At 39.4% G+C, this 14271-nt stretch overlaps 1 protein-coding gene and 1 long non-coding RNA gene across 3 annotated transcripts in view; one reads left to right on the forward strand and one right to left on the reverse strand.

The window, feature by feature from the left end:
* LOC109415738 (sestrin homolog) overlaps positions 1-14271 on the reverse strand; it is a 225050-nt gene that overhangs the window by 153614 nt on the left and 57165 nt on the right. The gene's annotated exons all lie outside the window — the stretch shown is intronic.
* LOC115265319 (uncharacterized) overlaps positions 1-14271 on the forward strand; it is a 34901-nt gene that overhangs the window by 5432 nt on the left and 15198 nt on the right. Inside the window, exon 2 of the long non-coding RNA XR_003896582.2 lies at positions 1-14271. This exon is cut by the window's right edge and continues 15198 nt beyond it. This is a non-coding gene — a long non-coding RNA (uncharacterized LOC115265319).

Below are 14271 nucleotides of genomic sequence, written 5' to 3' on the forward strand. Positions count from 1 at the left end.
GTTTCAGGTCGCAAAAACTTAATATCATCTCGTTCCCTGCAGCCGCTTGAGGAAAACGCCAAACGATTCCAGCACTTCCATCCATAGGGGAAAGCAAAGGCTAGCGAGTTTTGTTGAGATATTGCTGGGGCGACCTCCGGAAGAATGCTGCTGGAGTATACGGAAACAATATAGCAACAGGATAGGAACTGGCTATCAAGCTCCGAAGAGGGATCCATGAATGAGGTAAACGGGCGAAGTGCATATCAGTACCGCGATTTGAAAAACTGATCGGCTCAAGTAGCAGCAGCCAGCCCATACATCAGGAACGATTTATTCAGCGGAAGTCGGAGGTGTTTTTAAATTACATTAGAATGTGTTTAATGACTGCAATCAGGTGAAATATCCATCCAGTACGACACACTCTGACGGAGAGAGAGGGGTTCTAAATGATGAGAGGTGGTGGAGTCGGGAAATTAAAATATGCCATGGATTTTTTTAGAGTTATTGTACTTGAATTAAAATATTTCTAGACGTATTCACTTGTTTCATTGATTCTTATTTAATTGGCTCCCTTTTTTGTTACTATTAATACAAAAGAACAGTACAAAATAGTGTACATAACTAAATATGTACAATACGGTTTACAGGTATTCTACAGTGAATAACCATAAATCACCAGTATAACATACATTATTCACTTTTCTTCCAAATTTATGGTTCAACTGTTCTCTAAACATATGCTATGCAGTGAATTGTACGAAAAACTGGATAATATATTGACCGTATCCTTTACTGTATTGCGAAAAATTTGTTCGAGAAAACGAGCGATTTTTTATGGTAACCAATCTTAACCGCCTATTCTACATACTGTAAATTGCCGGCTTACCATTTCTCAAACTGGCAAATCTATACATAGAATGGTTATCTTACTGTTATCTCGGACAGTCTGAGAATTGGTTAAAAGACAATTGCTTATGGTCATCCACAGTATGAGATACGATACATTAACAGTTCGTGATTATGCGGGATAACATCACAATAACAATTGTAAGTATTAGATCAGAGGTTGGTATTGATATGGTATTTGTTAGGTATTCTCTTCTGCTCGATTACCTAATGAACGGTCAGCAAGTGTTTCGGAATCGGTTTTGAGTGGCCGGAAGAGGCCAAATGTAAAAGTGAACCAAATCCAGGCATGTGACACATCAAATCGTGGAAAATAGCCTTACGTCACTGGTAGTGGTCCGGAATTGGTTCAGAGAGTCCCGTCGAAATTGTCAAACCCTGCATGTGGCACCTTCAATTTGCAGCGTTTTTGGTTAACCGATGTAACTGCTCAACATGTCGCTCGAGTTTTGTTGAAAGGATATTTTAAAGCACGAGAAAGGCACCATCACCGCTAGGTGGATTAATTAGGTTTTTTTTTCCTACTTCTCCTCTGCTGGTGTCGTTGCCTGGACGAACCCTATCTTCAAGAAGTCAATAGGCGCAACTACGGTGTTGGTGCCACTAACAGCTGCGATAATTACATACCTACGACCGAACGTGCCCGACTTAGCAACTTAGTACGGCACGAACTGCGCTCCGCCGCCGCCCCGATACTGGCGCGCGGAAGCATTTCCTAGTTGTTCATGCTGCTGTCAGATTGTAGGTGATGAATCGCATCACGCTATAATTGCCCACAGTCAGTGGGCTCTACGTCAGCAGATATGTAGCTGTTGGTGGCCGTTGAGCTCTGAATAAGTTATCTCGAACGAAAACCGGCCGGTGCGAAACAGCAGCTCCAACTTCCACAATCCATAATCAACCAGGTTCTGTTCCAATGAGTAAATATTCATATTACGGCTACGGTACGGTAGAGTAGCTTCAGCTACAGCGGTACAATGGATTCGATTGTTTCAACCCCTGATGTCGGGTCCTTAGTAGGTCATCGAAAACTGTACGGAGGAGACATGGGCGCGTGGAGTTCTCCAAAGCTCCTCAACAACAGTTGGATAACCCAGCACAAGGCTGCAGCATTTTGATTGGTGGTAATTAATTGCTTAGTTATTACTGATAGATCGCTTAAGTTCATAATCTTTTTAATATTCCACCCACTTCAATTGGATCGGCGCACGATTGATCGGGCAGGGACTTGGGAGATTTGACGTAACTAGCTACGAGTTGGTGCGTAGGAGCCGTCCGTCTGTCGGCTATTGGTTGGAGCGCCTAGTTGCTAGTCAGGTTTCTTGACAAAAGTTTAAGGTCAACCTTCGGTTGGGGAGCGCAAGCTGGCTGTTAACTTGTTTTTTTTTTGCCATCCCAGACAGTAATGTAAATATGTAAACTAAACTGGTTATAGACAGAGTTTTTTTTTTGGCGTCTACGTTTTTTGGTTGGCAGTTTAAATCAATACCTTGGTTTGCGTTCGATTTTGGCGCCAATCCCCTTTTCAACTTGAAATACGCTTAGGTTTCGAAGATTAAGCATATAATCTTTGAGAAATGGAAATTTCCTAGAATATCGTGGACATAGCATACGTTTCATTCTGCCTGCGTAGAATTTCTCAAAGAAAACTTTTGTAGAGAAAATTCTCGATTGTTAACAGTACTAATGCTCATGGACTGGAAAGAGCATCCATAAGTCTAGGAGTACAATTAGATTGCTTCCAGGAGGAAGTTTGGCCAACCTCTATGAGAAAGTATCGACTACTTCCTTGAGAAAGTTTGGACAACTTTCAACAGAAAGTTTGGACAACTTTCAACCGAAAGGGATTTTGAATAACTTCCAAAGGTTTTTTTCTCAAATATTACGTAACGCTAAGGGGGAGGGAGGGGGTCTACCGCTGTGTTACGCTTCATACAAAATTTGAAAATTGTCCATACAAAAGTTGTTACGTGGGGGAGGGAGGGTATCTAAAATTGACAATTTTTGCGTAACGTAATATTTGAATGAACCCCAAGGAGAAGCTTCTAGCAGAAAGTTTGAAAAAAAATCAGGGGAAGTTTGGGCAACTTTCAAGAGCATGTTCGGAAAACAACTTTCAGAAGAAGATTTGGACAACTTCCAGAAGGAAGGATAGAAAAAAATTCATAAGGAAGTTTCATCAATTTGCAGGAGTATGTTTGGATAATCTCCAGACAACAATTTTGAACAACTTCCAGGAAGAAGTTTGAACAATATTTCAAAAAGAAGTATGTGCAACTACCAGCAGGTAGCTTGGGCATCTACTAGGAGGATGTTTGGACAACTTTGAGGAGGACGCCTGGACAACTTCCACAATAAGGAATTTGTACAATTTCCAGGAGGATGTTTGGACAAGTTCCAGCAGAATATAGTGTGGATGTACTAGGAAGTTGTTTGTACATACAACTTTCAGGACGATGATTGAACAACTTCCAGAAAGAAGTTTGGACAACTTCTAGGAGAAAGCTTGAATAACTTTATGGAGAAAGTTCAGACAACTTCCAGGATGAAGTCTTGACAACTTCCAGGAGGAAGTTCAGATAACTTCCAAGAGAAAGCTTGAAAATCTTCATAAAGAAAGTTTGGACAACTTCTAGGGTAATGTTTCCAGGAGGATTTTTTTTGTCTTTATTTGAGAGGTTTTCAGCTTCAGAGTTGGCCTCCTTATCGATAGAATGTTTGAACAACTTGAACTACCGAAAGGATGCCTTCTAGACAGCTTCCAGGAGGATGATTGGGAAACTTCAGGGAGATTTTTGGACAACTTCCAGGAGAAAGCTAGGACAACTTCTTGGAGGCTTTCAGGAGGAAACTTCGAAAACTTACAAGAAGGAGTTTGGACAACTTCCAGGAGGAAGTCTCAACAACTTCCAGAAGGAAGTCTGGACAGCTTCCAGGAGAAAGTCTGGACAACTTCCAAGATGAAGTTTTTACGACTCAGAAGTTCAGACAACTTCCAGGAGAAAATTAAAACAACTTTTTGAAGAAAGTTTGGACAACAACGATACGAAGATAAAATTCAAATAAACTCCAGGAGAAAGTTTAGCAAATTTTTTAGACGAAGTTTAGACCACTATCAGGAGGAAGTTTTAACAATTGTTAAAGAAAATTCGGACAATTTCCAGGTGGAAGTATGGACAAATTTGTGGAGGAAGCTTGGACAACTTCTTGAAGAAAATTAGGACATCTTCCAGAAGGAAGCTTCGATAACTTTCAAGAAGAAGTTTGGACAATTTTCAAGAGGAATTTCGGACAAATTCCAACAGAAAGTTCGGACAACTTCCTTGAGGAAGTTTTGAAAACTCTCTGGAGGATGTTAAGGCAACTTCCAGGAGAAGGTTTAAACAACTTTTTGGAAAACTTCCAGAAGGATGTTTTGACAACTAGTAGAAAGAATTTTGAATACCTTTTAGGGTGGAGTTTTGACCACTTCCAGGAGAAAGCTTAAACAACTTATTGAGAAAGTTTGGACAACTTCCAGGAGGAAGCTTCTACATTTCAGGAGGAAGTTTTGAAAACTTCCAGAGGAAGTTAGGACGATGTTCGAGAAGAAGTTCGAGCAACTTCCAAGATAAAGTTCAAATATCTTTAAAGTAAAAGTTTGGAAAAAATCAAAAAGAAGAAGTTCAGACAACTCCCAAGAGGAAGGTTGGACAACTTCCATAAGAATGTTCGGAAAACTTGTTTCGCTGTATTTCAATATCCATTAGCTCTGGCCCTCACAAGTTCCTGCTTAATGCTTCCACGGACTACCCGATGACACATACTCCAGCTAAGGGTTGTGTGCCTTCCTGGTAGTGCAGCCTGGGCTCTGTTGTCCTTCTGACTTCAGCTAGATTGTACGTTCCGAGCACCTGTTCACCAAGAAGCTGTGGCTTAAACGGCGTCTGTCCTGGCACCCAGTCGCTGAACATGAAATGCTCCTCCACCGGAAGCTATACTTGAGGCGGTTCCATTTTGCTACTTGAGGCGTTTCTAGATGCGTTTCCTTTTCGGTTTTTGATTTTTTTTTGAATAAACTACTGAGCAATATTTTCAAAATCTGTTTTCTGTAAATGCGAGGAAGGATCAAGGTATCTTCCGATTTTTTTCCTGGTGGGAAACATTACAAATTAAACAGAAATCATTTTTTTTTTATTTTTCTTTAAAAATGTTTCCTGTAAAAATGAAAAACGTTCTTCATCTGGCAAAAAAATCAGAAAATGTTTTAGTCTTCCTTCTCAATTTGTATGGAAACCGATTTTTGAGATATTGCTTCGTTGTACACCTCGTCCTTTTTTTACGTCCATGCTTGGCTAAGCAACAAAAAATTTTACCGCCAAGACAATGAGCAAACTCAACATTTTTATATTTTTTAAAACATCTCCGTGATTAGGAGAAGTGTATAAAAATATAAAAATGTTTATTTTGATCATTATTTTTGTAGTAGAATTTTATTTCGCTAAGCCAATAGTGGACGTACAATAAGGTTTAGGTGTATAATAAAAAATCATAAACCAAAATATGAGGAAATGGATCCAGTTTTGCCTAAAAACCAAAGTTTGTAACAACCAACGTCATACGCTGCCTGGTACGTTCAGCAAAGTGGACAGGGCAAAGAATAAAAAAACACAAAATACGTTGATATAACAGAATAGCAGAAAAAATCAACGTGGCTTATCTTGATTTTTGAAAGCTTTCTGCAAACACTTTCATTAAGAATTTCTGACGAAATCGCTGCAGCAATCCACAGTGTGCGTTCTTGAATAAATATTTACCAGATCCCATTAGACCTGCGCTTCCCAAACTCGGTTTTCACGACGCTCCAACGTGTTGCAGGCTCGCTTTTTCTACTCGTTTAAACGAGCTCAAAAAAGGTTGGTGCGCCATGGAAACAGAGGAAGCGCGGCATTAGACAAAATCCCAGGAGATACATGTCAAAGGTTACTAAAAACTGAGTGAAGTAGATACGAGTTATTTGAAAATTTCTGAAGATTTTTCGAAAACAGCACCTGAAACAACATGTAGGATTCTCTGAAGGAATTCTTATAAGATAATATGAAACATTTTTGATCAATGTCAGAGAAAATGGAAGAATCTTTAGATAGGAATCCTCTAGGAAGAATACCTAGAAAAGCACTGAAGTCATAGAGAAATTACTGGGGAAAATGCCTGAATAAATTCTTAGAAGAACCTAACCTCAGCAGTTAGACCACTAGAAACAATTTGCATAGAAATCATTGGGGGAGGCATAGTTTCCTTTGGAATAAGTAGTACACTTTGGGGAAATTTTCGAAGAACATTGTTCAAGTTTTCAAGATTTTCTTTAGTAATTGAAGTAAATCTCTGAAGATATATCAGGGCTTTACTGTAATTTTTTCAGGAATTTGTTCAGAAGGCTGGGGATTTTTCTCCAAAGGTTTCACTCGCAATTCTTGCAGTTTTATTAAGTTTATGCATTTACAAGGAAATTTCTTGAAAAAATTACAGATAAAAATGTAGTTCCCGAAAAAGTGGGAATTCATACACAAGGATCAGCACTACATCAGAAGAAATCAGAAGCATTGAAGCGCTGTTTATTTTTTTTTTTAGAAGTTAGCAGGTAGGTTAACCCCATTATTTTGCCAATTTGTCAATCGGTGATTGGTTTGTATTCGAATAAGAGAGCGAATGATTATTAATAATAATGTGACCTTCTTAAGCCCAAATAAAATTAGCAGAAAACTTTTACGAACTTAATGAAGCATTCAACAGCATATTCTGGTAAAAACCCTAATCAATTTGATGGTGGCTTCCATAGAGGAGCACCTAGCAAAATCGAGAGATTATTTATACGAGCTCATTAATGAAAAAATAAATAAATTATGCTGAGACCAGGTGAAACTTCTATAAAACCTTCTGAAAGAGCTCCCTAATGATTATTTGAAGATACCGTTGGGAGATTTCTAATGATGTTCCAAACAAAATTTTGGAAACTGTTTGACAGATAAAAATAACCTTCTAAATGCATTAAAAGAATGTCATTCAGGCATATGTAAAACTGGACTAGACGTCAGCGGAAGTGGATTCGGCTAGTGCAGCTGATAGTGGCCGTGGAAGAATACCTGGAGAAATTACTCGAGCACGAAACCCTACCTGAATTTCGAAAAAATATAATTTTTGAATTAGGTTCGACTGTAGAATGAACTGTTTTCGGGTGGCTATAATAACCTCTATAGGAGTTATCAGATAAATCCCTTCAGTAGTTTAATACTCCCTATTTCAATTTCCGATTAAAATTCCTGGAAATATCCACGGGGAAATTCCTGAAAAAAAGTTCCGGAGGAATTTCTGGAGTAATTCCTGAACCTCAGCCGAAATGGATTGAGAAATTCTAGCACAAATTCCAGGTGTATTCTCAGTAAGAACTCCTTCCGGAATTCTAGAAGTAATCACAAGAAAAATTCCACAAGCAATACCAAGAGATATTCCTGTAGAAATACCACGAAAAAATCATATAGGAATCTCAAAAGGGACCCCAGGACATATGTAGCGGAGTCCTGGAAAAATCCTCTTGTGATTTCCTGGATAAACTGTAAGTATTTGCTGAAGAAATGACATAAGTCATCCATAGATTAATTTTGGAAATTCCTAGAGGGATCTTTGGAGAAATTCTTAGATGAATCCCAGGTAGAATTTCTGAAGGAATCGCTTCTGGGGAATTAAAAAGCACATATCAATTAAGAGCAGTGAATCAAAATCCATCCATCGCTCAACAATAATGACAGTGTCGCATCCTGTGTTTGTTGCGACAACCCACCCAATGCGACATAAGTTTGTCCCAACTTGAAAATAATAGGATAAACATCGTACATCACGAGTTTAGAGATTTTTTAGCCTTGCACTGCGGTTTTCGAACGGTAACTTTGAGTCGGTAAATACTGCATTTCTGCTGAAGATCTATCATCGAACAGTTTTGACTTTGGATTAGTAATAATTGATTTTTCACGAGTTGAAAAATACGCAACAAATTCAGCTTCCGTTTTGTCTGCAACAAAAACTTTCAAGATCATTATCTGTTACCAGTAGGGATAAAGAGCAATCGTCCCCAACCAACTTTCAATAGCATATTCTGGTATAATATTCTAATCTATTTTGCTAGATGTTCCTCTATCTAAGCCACCATCAAGGCTTAGATAGAGGAACATCTAGCAAAATTTACAGATTATTTTCTATAAGAGCTCATTTGTGAAATAGAAAAAAGAAATGCCACCGTGGTGAAACCAATTCCAGATGAAGCTTTTCTAAGGAATATTTGGAGTTTTCGTTGATAGATTTCCAATGGTGTTTAAAACCAAAATTTGGAAACTGTTTGGTAGGCATCCATAATCTTCTAAATGCATTAGGAAAATGTACAAAAAATGCATGTTATTTCGGGCGTATCGTATCATTTCTGAAAGGTGATAACAGACATCGACTCTAATGATTCTCTCGTGATGGTCGTGTTAAAGCGCTGTCCACAAATTACGCAACGCTTTTGAGAGATGGAGGAAGTACGGCAAAGCGTTACAATCCATACAAATATATTATTAGGATTTTCATACAAAAAAGCGTTACGGAGGTGAGAAAGGGCGGTCAAAAATTCTCGATTTCAGAGTCACGTAAGAAATGGATGCTGCCTAAATCGTCACACTGGCAACATGAAGCGAAGCGGACTGCTCCTGATCAAAGTGCCAGTTTTGTTGATAACCCTTGAATAAATAGTCCAATTGAGCAATGTTTTCGTCAAAACTAGTTCAGAAGTGGGTATTTTTGAGTCCTGGATTTACATTAATTGTTAACATTGATTACCAACTTTAGAGATATCGCTCACAAATGCCGGGAGAAACGTATGGGATCGTCTAACCCTGGATAACAGGCGAAAGCCGGTAAACTAAAGCGATGCGTTGCGTTACTTTACCGGTTATTGCCGAAACGAATCGGTTAGGAGACGTGACTCATCAACAGGTAAAATTATTCAACTCATTTGCATAGCTATAGCTAGCCAGCCGCTAAAAAGAGACCTCGAACCGATGCGGTGAATATTTGCCAAAACTGGACGGTTCGAAATGGTTCGCTAAAATGAGCCATGTGTCGCCGTGTCGTGGTGGCTGGCTCTCCACCCCAAACTTATAAACTTGATTGATCCAAAGTGGTTTATCAAACGGTCGTCCACTTGACGGACGGGGGCGAGCTTTATTTGTTGATATTGCGCGAGGGTCTGTCTCTTCATTCGCACCGGCACGCCAATGCAAATTTCGTATACCACCTACCTTACCTACTACCAACACTACTGTCGTTCGTCCGCGAATAGATTTAACTAGCAACTCTCCTCCTCCATATTTGCCTCGCAAATTGACAGCTCATTATTTCGAGCCGCAACACTATATGCAACGCGATATTTCGCTCCGCCACGGTGACTTTTGTAACTTTTTGTGCCTTCAAACTGTTGGTTTCCAATGCTAGGGAGGAATTCCTTAAACGGTTTCTGTGAGAGTATGTGTATTATTTTACTTAAGGAGTGTTGGTTGGGCCCATACAGAACAACGATGTATCGCTATTTACGCATATCGATTGCACTAAACCGAGCAGCATAATTACGCCAGATTAAGCATATGCCAAACGAACCAGAAAACTCACACGCGATCAAACGCGGGTACCCGAGCAGAAACGAATAACTGACACATAACTGCAGTATACCAAAGTCAGGTATCATACCAAGACAAGGTATTGGTCGGTTATTCAGGTATTGAAAATAACTTACTTTGGTATTTTGTAGATATTGATAAAATACCTCAACGAGTTATTGGCGTGGTGTTGAGGACTGCTTGAGGTATTATTCAGTTATGGAAAAATCATCATTTGTATGGAAAAATCGTCGATTATTATTTAGGTATTGCCATACCTGATGTCATTATTCTATTCACGTGTTATGGGCAGAATACACACCAGTTATTATATTAGGTATTTTACCTCTTATGTAGGGCTTCTTAATACTTCATTCTGGTATTGTAGGTATTCGGTTTTCCATACCTGAGTTTGTTATTCTTCAGCTATTTTCTCCTGCTTGGGTACGATTAGTTATCCGAGTTTAAGATAATGAATACACTAGCTCAAGACAGATAAAACAAATCCCTCCTTCTTCTCCTTGGCTAACGTTTCTACTTTGCTTAGGTTATAATCTAACTATTAGCAGAAAACTTTCTTTGCCTCTTAGGCATATTCTAAATTTGCATGGAAAACTGAGCCAAAATCCATTTTTTTACACTTATTTGAAATGTGTGATTTTCCAGAAGTTTACTTGACATGTTATGTACATTTCATGATATACCATGTAAACTTCCGTTATATCATGTAATTCAATAAAAATCAGAGTTATTACATGACATATTACATATTATAAATATTTACATCTTCAGTAGTGGAAGTTTACGTGATTCCAATTAAGTTTACATATCAAATGTCTGTTGTTTAGATCTAGATTTCTGGTATATTTACCTGCATTTCAGAAAACAGGGAATATACATGCCTGACTAAATCAAAATACGTGCCAAATTAGTGATCATTCTTTGCTCGGGGTATAACACCGACTAGACGCATTCGTTCGACGCATTCATCGGTCGACGTTCAATCAAGTATCAAACGACGATGAGGTAGGGTCGAGGGAGCAGCGAGGGAAACTGGGTGTAAACTGTTAGGCAAGGTTGTTGGTAAATAAAACCATTTGTCGGAGGAATGGCGAAAAAATAGCTGCCAAACAGAACGCACTGCCAGCGGGTACAAATTTGTTTTATCGCGCGAGCTATAATGCCGTTTAAAAATGCTGATAGGTATCCATGGCACCGTGCACGATCGTGTAGCTTTTTGTGGGTTGGATGCAATAAAATTTGACAGAAAAATGAATATTTCAACGGCAGTATGGTAAATTTGAAGTGTTTTCTTAAGTCTATCATGGCTAAGAAATTTTGCACTTAAGTATCATTCAAATTATTGAGTTTACAAAACAAAACGAAAGTCATGAACATTTGTCAATGATCAATTCTCATTCATTAATCGTTTCCTGATTTCAAAATCATGCTCTGCCATGGGCGGGTGATTGCATCATCAATACCAAAAAAAACATAACAAAAATCGTAATATTAATTGTGTATGGATATCTTGAAATTTAAGATTTTGGGATTTGGCTCGCCATCTTGGATATTCTAATTACCAATTTTGGACTTCGAACTTTTTCTCCATACCAAATATAACCACATTGCATGATTTCAAAGCCTTAAACTCCGTAAAAAAGCCGCCTCATTCGTTGGCCACCATCTTGGATTTTAGGTCGTCATCTTAAAATTTTTGGCTAACATCGTGGATTTCTGGTTTCCAATGTTGTTTGCATAAAAGTGGTAAAATATTTGATGTGTCGGGTGATAGGGTATGGTGCAGTATTGACCAATTCATCGGTGCTAGTCCGGATCACTAAAATGGCCATAACTCCGGAACGCCTTGACCGATTCGGACCATTTTCAATAGCAAAAAATGCGGTGAAATTCCGTTTCAATTCGTGCTATAATCCGTGTTGGCGCGAGTTTCTTCTGGATCAATGAAACACATATCGAGAGCAGCGTTTGATAACGGCAGCTTCAATGCTATATTAATAGAAATTCAGTTAAATAATTTACATTGATTTTACTTAAAATTAACTTAGTTTCTTAATCACTAACGAACTCTTTCACTCGACACACAACTTAACACTAAATCTACTTACGATTCTAATGCATTCAATTAATTCCTATTGGATAGAACAGTTGCCAGTTTCACCAAAATACATTGGAAGCCGTCGCAACAATCCGTAATCGGCACTCCCCATCGGCCTTAAAAGTGAGTGACCTTTTTTGTACACAGACATACATACACACATATACACATAACAGACATCATCTCAATTCGTCGAACTGAGTAGATTGGTATGTGTGGCACGACTCTCTGAGTTTTTTTTTATCGAAAATTCATTTTTTGAGTGAGCATTTAACCTTTCAGTACATTTTGGTGTACGAGAAAAGCAAAAAAGGGCATTCATATCGAACGTATGGAACCCTGTCTCATCCTAATGTTGGACGATTCTTGTAAATTGTGGAATTGTTCACTCCGGCAGTTAAAAGAATAAATTATTTTTACAAATTTATCAGATTTTCAGTTAAAAGTTTAATGGGAGTTTAGATGCGTTTCGGACAGAGGTTCCATAAGGCTTCTACGCCCCTGAAACCCTTTTAAAACCTCTGGAACATTCCTGAATTCCCCTGGAACATGATGGTAACACCCTGAAACCCGGTGGAATGACCCTGAAATAACCAGAAACACCACTGTAACTCTCTGGAACGCCCATGAAACCCCTTTAAAACCCCTGAAATGCTTCGTAAACCCCCTGAAACACCCTGAAACGTCCAAGAATTCCCAAAACAAAAAACTTGGAAGGCCCTCGAAACACCCTGAAGCCCCCTGGAGTACTTTCGATACCTCCTAGAAAACATTTGAAAACCCTTGAAATGTTTATAGAAACCCACAGTAACACCCTGTAATGTCCCTGAAACTCTTGGAACGACCCTGGAACCCCCTGGGACCACCTGAAACCTGTCAGAAAAAAGTCACATTTGATGCATTGCTCAGCCAACTTATTTCTTGCAGATAAAACAGAGAGCGAGTGGCTACTGGTTTGTAGAAGATGGTATACGAAACCAAAGCATATAGCAGAAACAAGAGTAATAGTCACCACCAAGTCTTATTGTTGCTGTGGGTGATCAACAGCGACAGCTGGTGATGTAGACGATAAATAGAAATGCTAGAACAAGGATGCTGGAAATGTTCAATGAATCGAGATTCCTTCGCTTAGCGAACTAGCTTCACTTGAATAAGCACACGGCAGAAAGCAAATCTGCCTCATAATATGCTCACTTACCGCTGCAGAAGCAGAGAACATAAACGTCGAGGGAATTGGGAGAGCAGAGAATAAGAACGAGCGATACGCTGAGCTGGCTTTCTGTTTGGCTTGATGCATCGAACGCAAGTGAAAATCGTGTGTCGACTACACTCACTGCTCCTAGATACAGCGACAGTAACTACGTAAACGAACTAGTGCTCCACATGGCCACAAAAGTCACACACAGTTCTATGGGATAGACTTCATTTCCCGGTACCGAGTACCAAATCTTAGGAAAATTTCCACGGCTACGAAGTGCAGTTCAAGATATTTTTGCACAGTTGGAGACGGTACAGAACCTCGTGAATCTACTGTATATTGTGTGGACGCACCCGCAATGAGACGACGAACGTCGCACATGCCCCAGCATACAAACAGCCGGATCACAACATCGATGAACCAAGTACACACATAGGCAATCGATCAACATAGCTAGCTTGACCTATTGCTGACATTGTGAAGTCCGTAGAACTAAGAGATCCTACAGTAGTCAGCATAATGAATATTCTCAACCAACACCCACGTAGAATCCAGCCAACAAAATTTGAGTGTGCTGCAGGAGTAAAACCAGATGTTCATCATAAATGAAAGGAAGTTCTGCCTTTTGGAAATTAGCGACGACACAGTTTGTGGCCAATCTATGAAAGAACCCTAGCGCAGCGACGACGATAGGATTTGGTTGGCAGACGAAGGGTGACAGTGTATTGGAGTAGGAGATGTGACTTCAGTCGTGGTAATCGCTAGGGATATACGGAAGCCGTGAGCATTTCCGGTATACCAGAAATTGAGCAATAACAAGAGGACCGGATTTCGAGAATATTTTTTTAAATAAAAAAAATTACGACGATCCACTGGTGAACATGCCTATCACGTGCCTTTCGATTCTGTACAAGGTATTGTCGTCAGTAATAGCGAGGAGAATACAAGACCGCTGCGATGCTTATAACATGAGGACCGAAAAACAAAAGGGATGTTACGAAAAGACGCAAGGCGATAAATATCAGGTTATCATAAATACAGTCTTTGAAGGTCCAGCCACCTATGAGCAGAAAAACCTTAAGCATGGCGTACATTTCCTACAAAAAATACACTCGTACCTTCTCAAGGTACTGCAGTTGTAGACGTAAACGTCACCTGGCTAATGTAGCATCAGCATGCGATGGGGATCTGGAGTACATCTTTACAAATTACCAACGGAACAGTCGTGTTGAGATCCAGAATATTCAGCATCAGGTGGAGGATATTTCAAGGCGATTCCTTCCGTCCGCTATGGCTCTGCCTTGCCAAGAATCTCCGCAGAAGAGCACTCAACTAATCTGCCCATATTCGCATAGTCGATGTAACCACCATTGCCAATGCCAGCATGCACAAGCTAATGTCTA

Source organism: Aedes albopictus, chromosome 2 (assembly GCF_035046485.1).
Source record: "Aedes albopictus strain Foshan chromosome 2, AalbF5, whole genome shotgun sequence".
NCBI classification, from domain to species: Eukaryota; Metazoa; Arthropoda; class Insecta; order Diptera; family Culicidae; genus Aedes; species Aedes albopictus.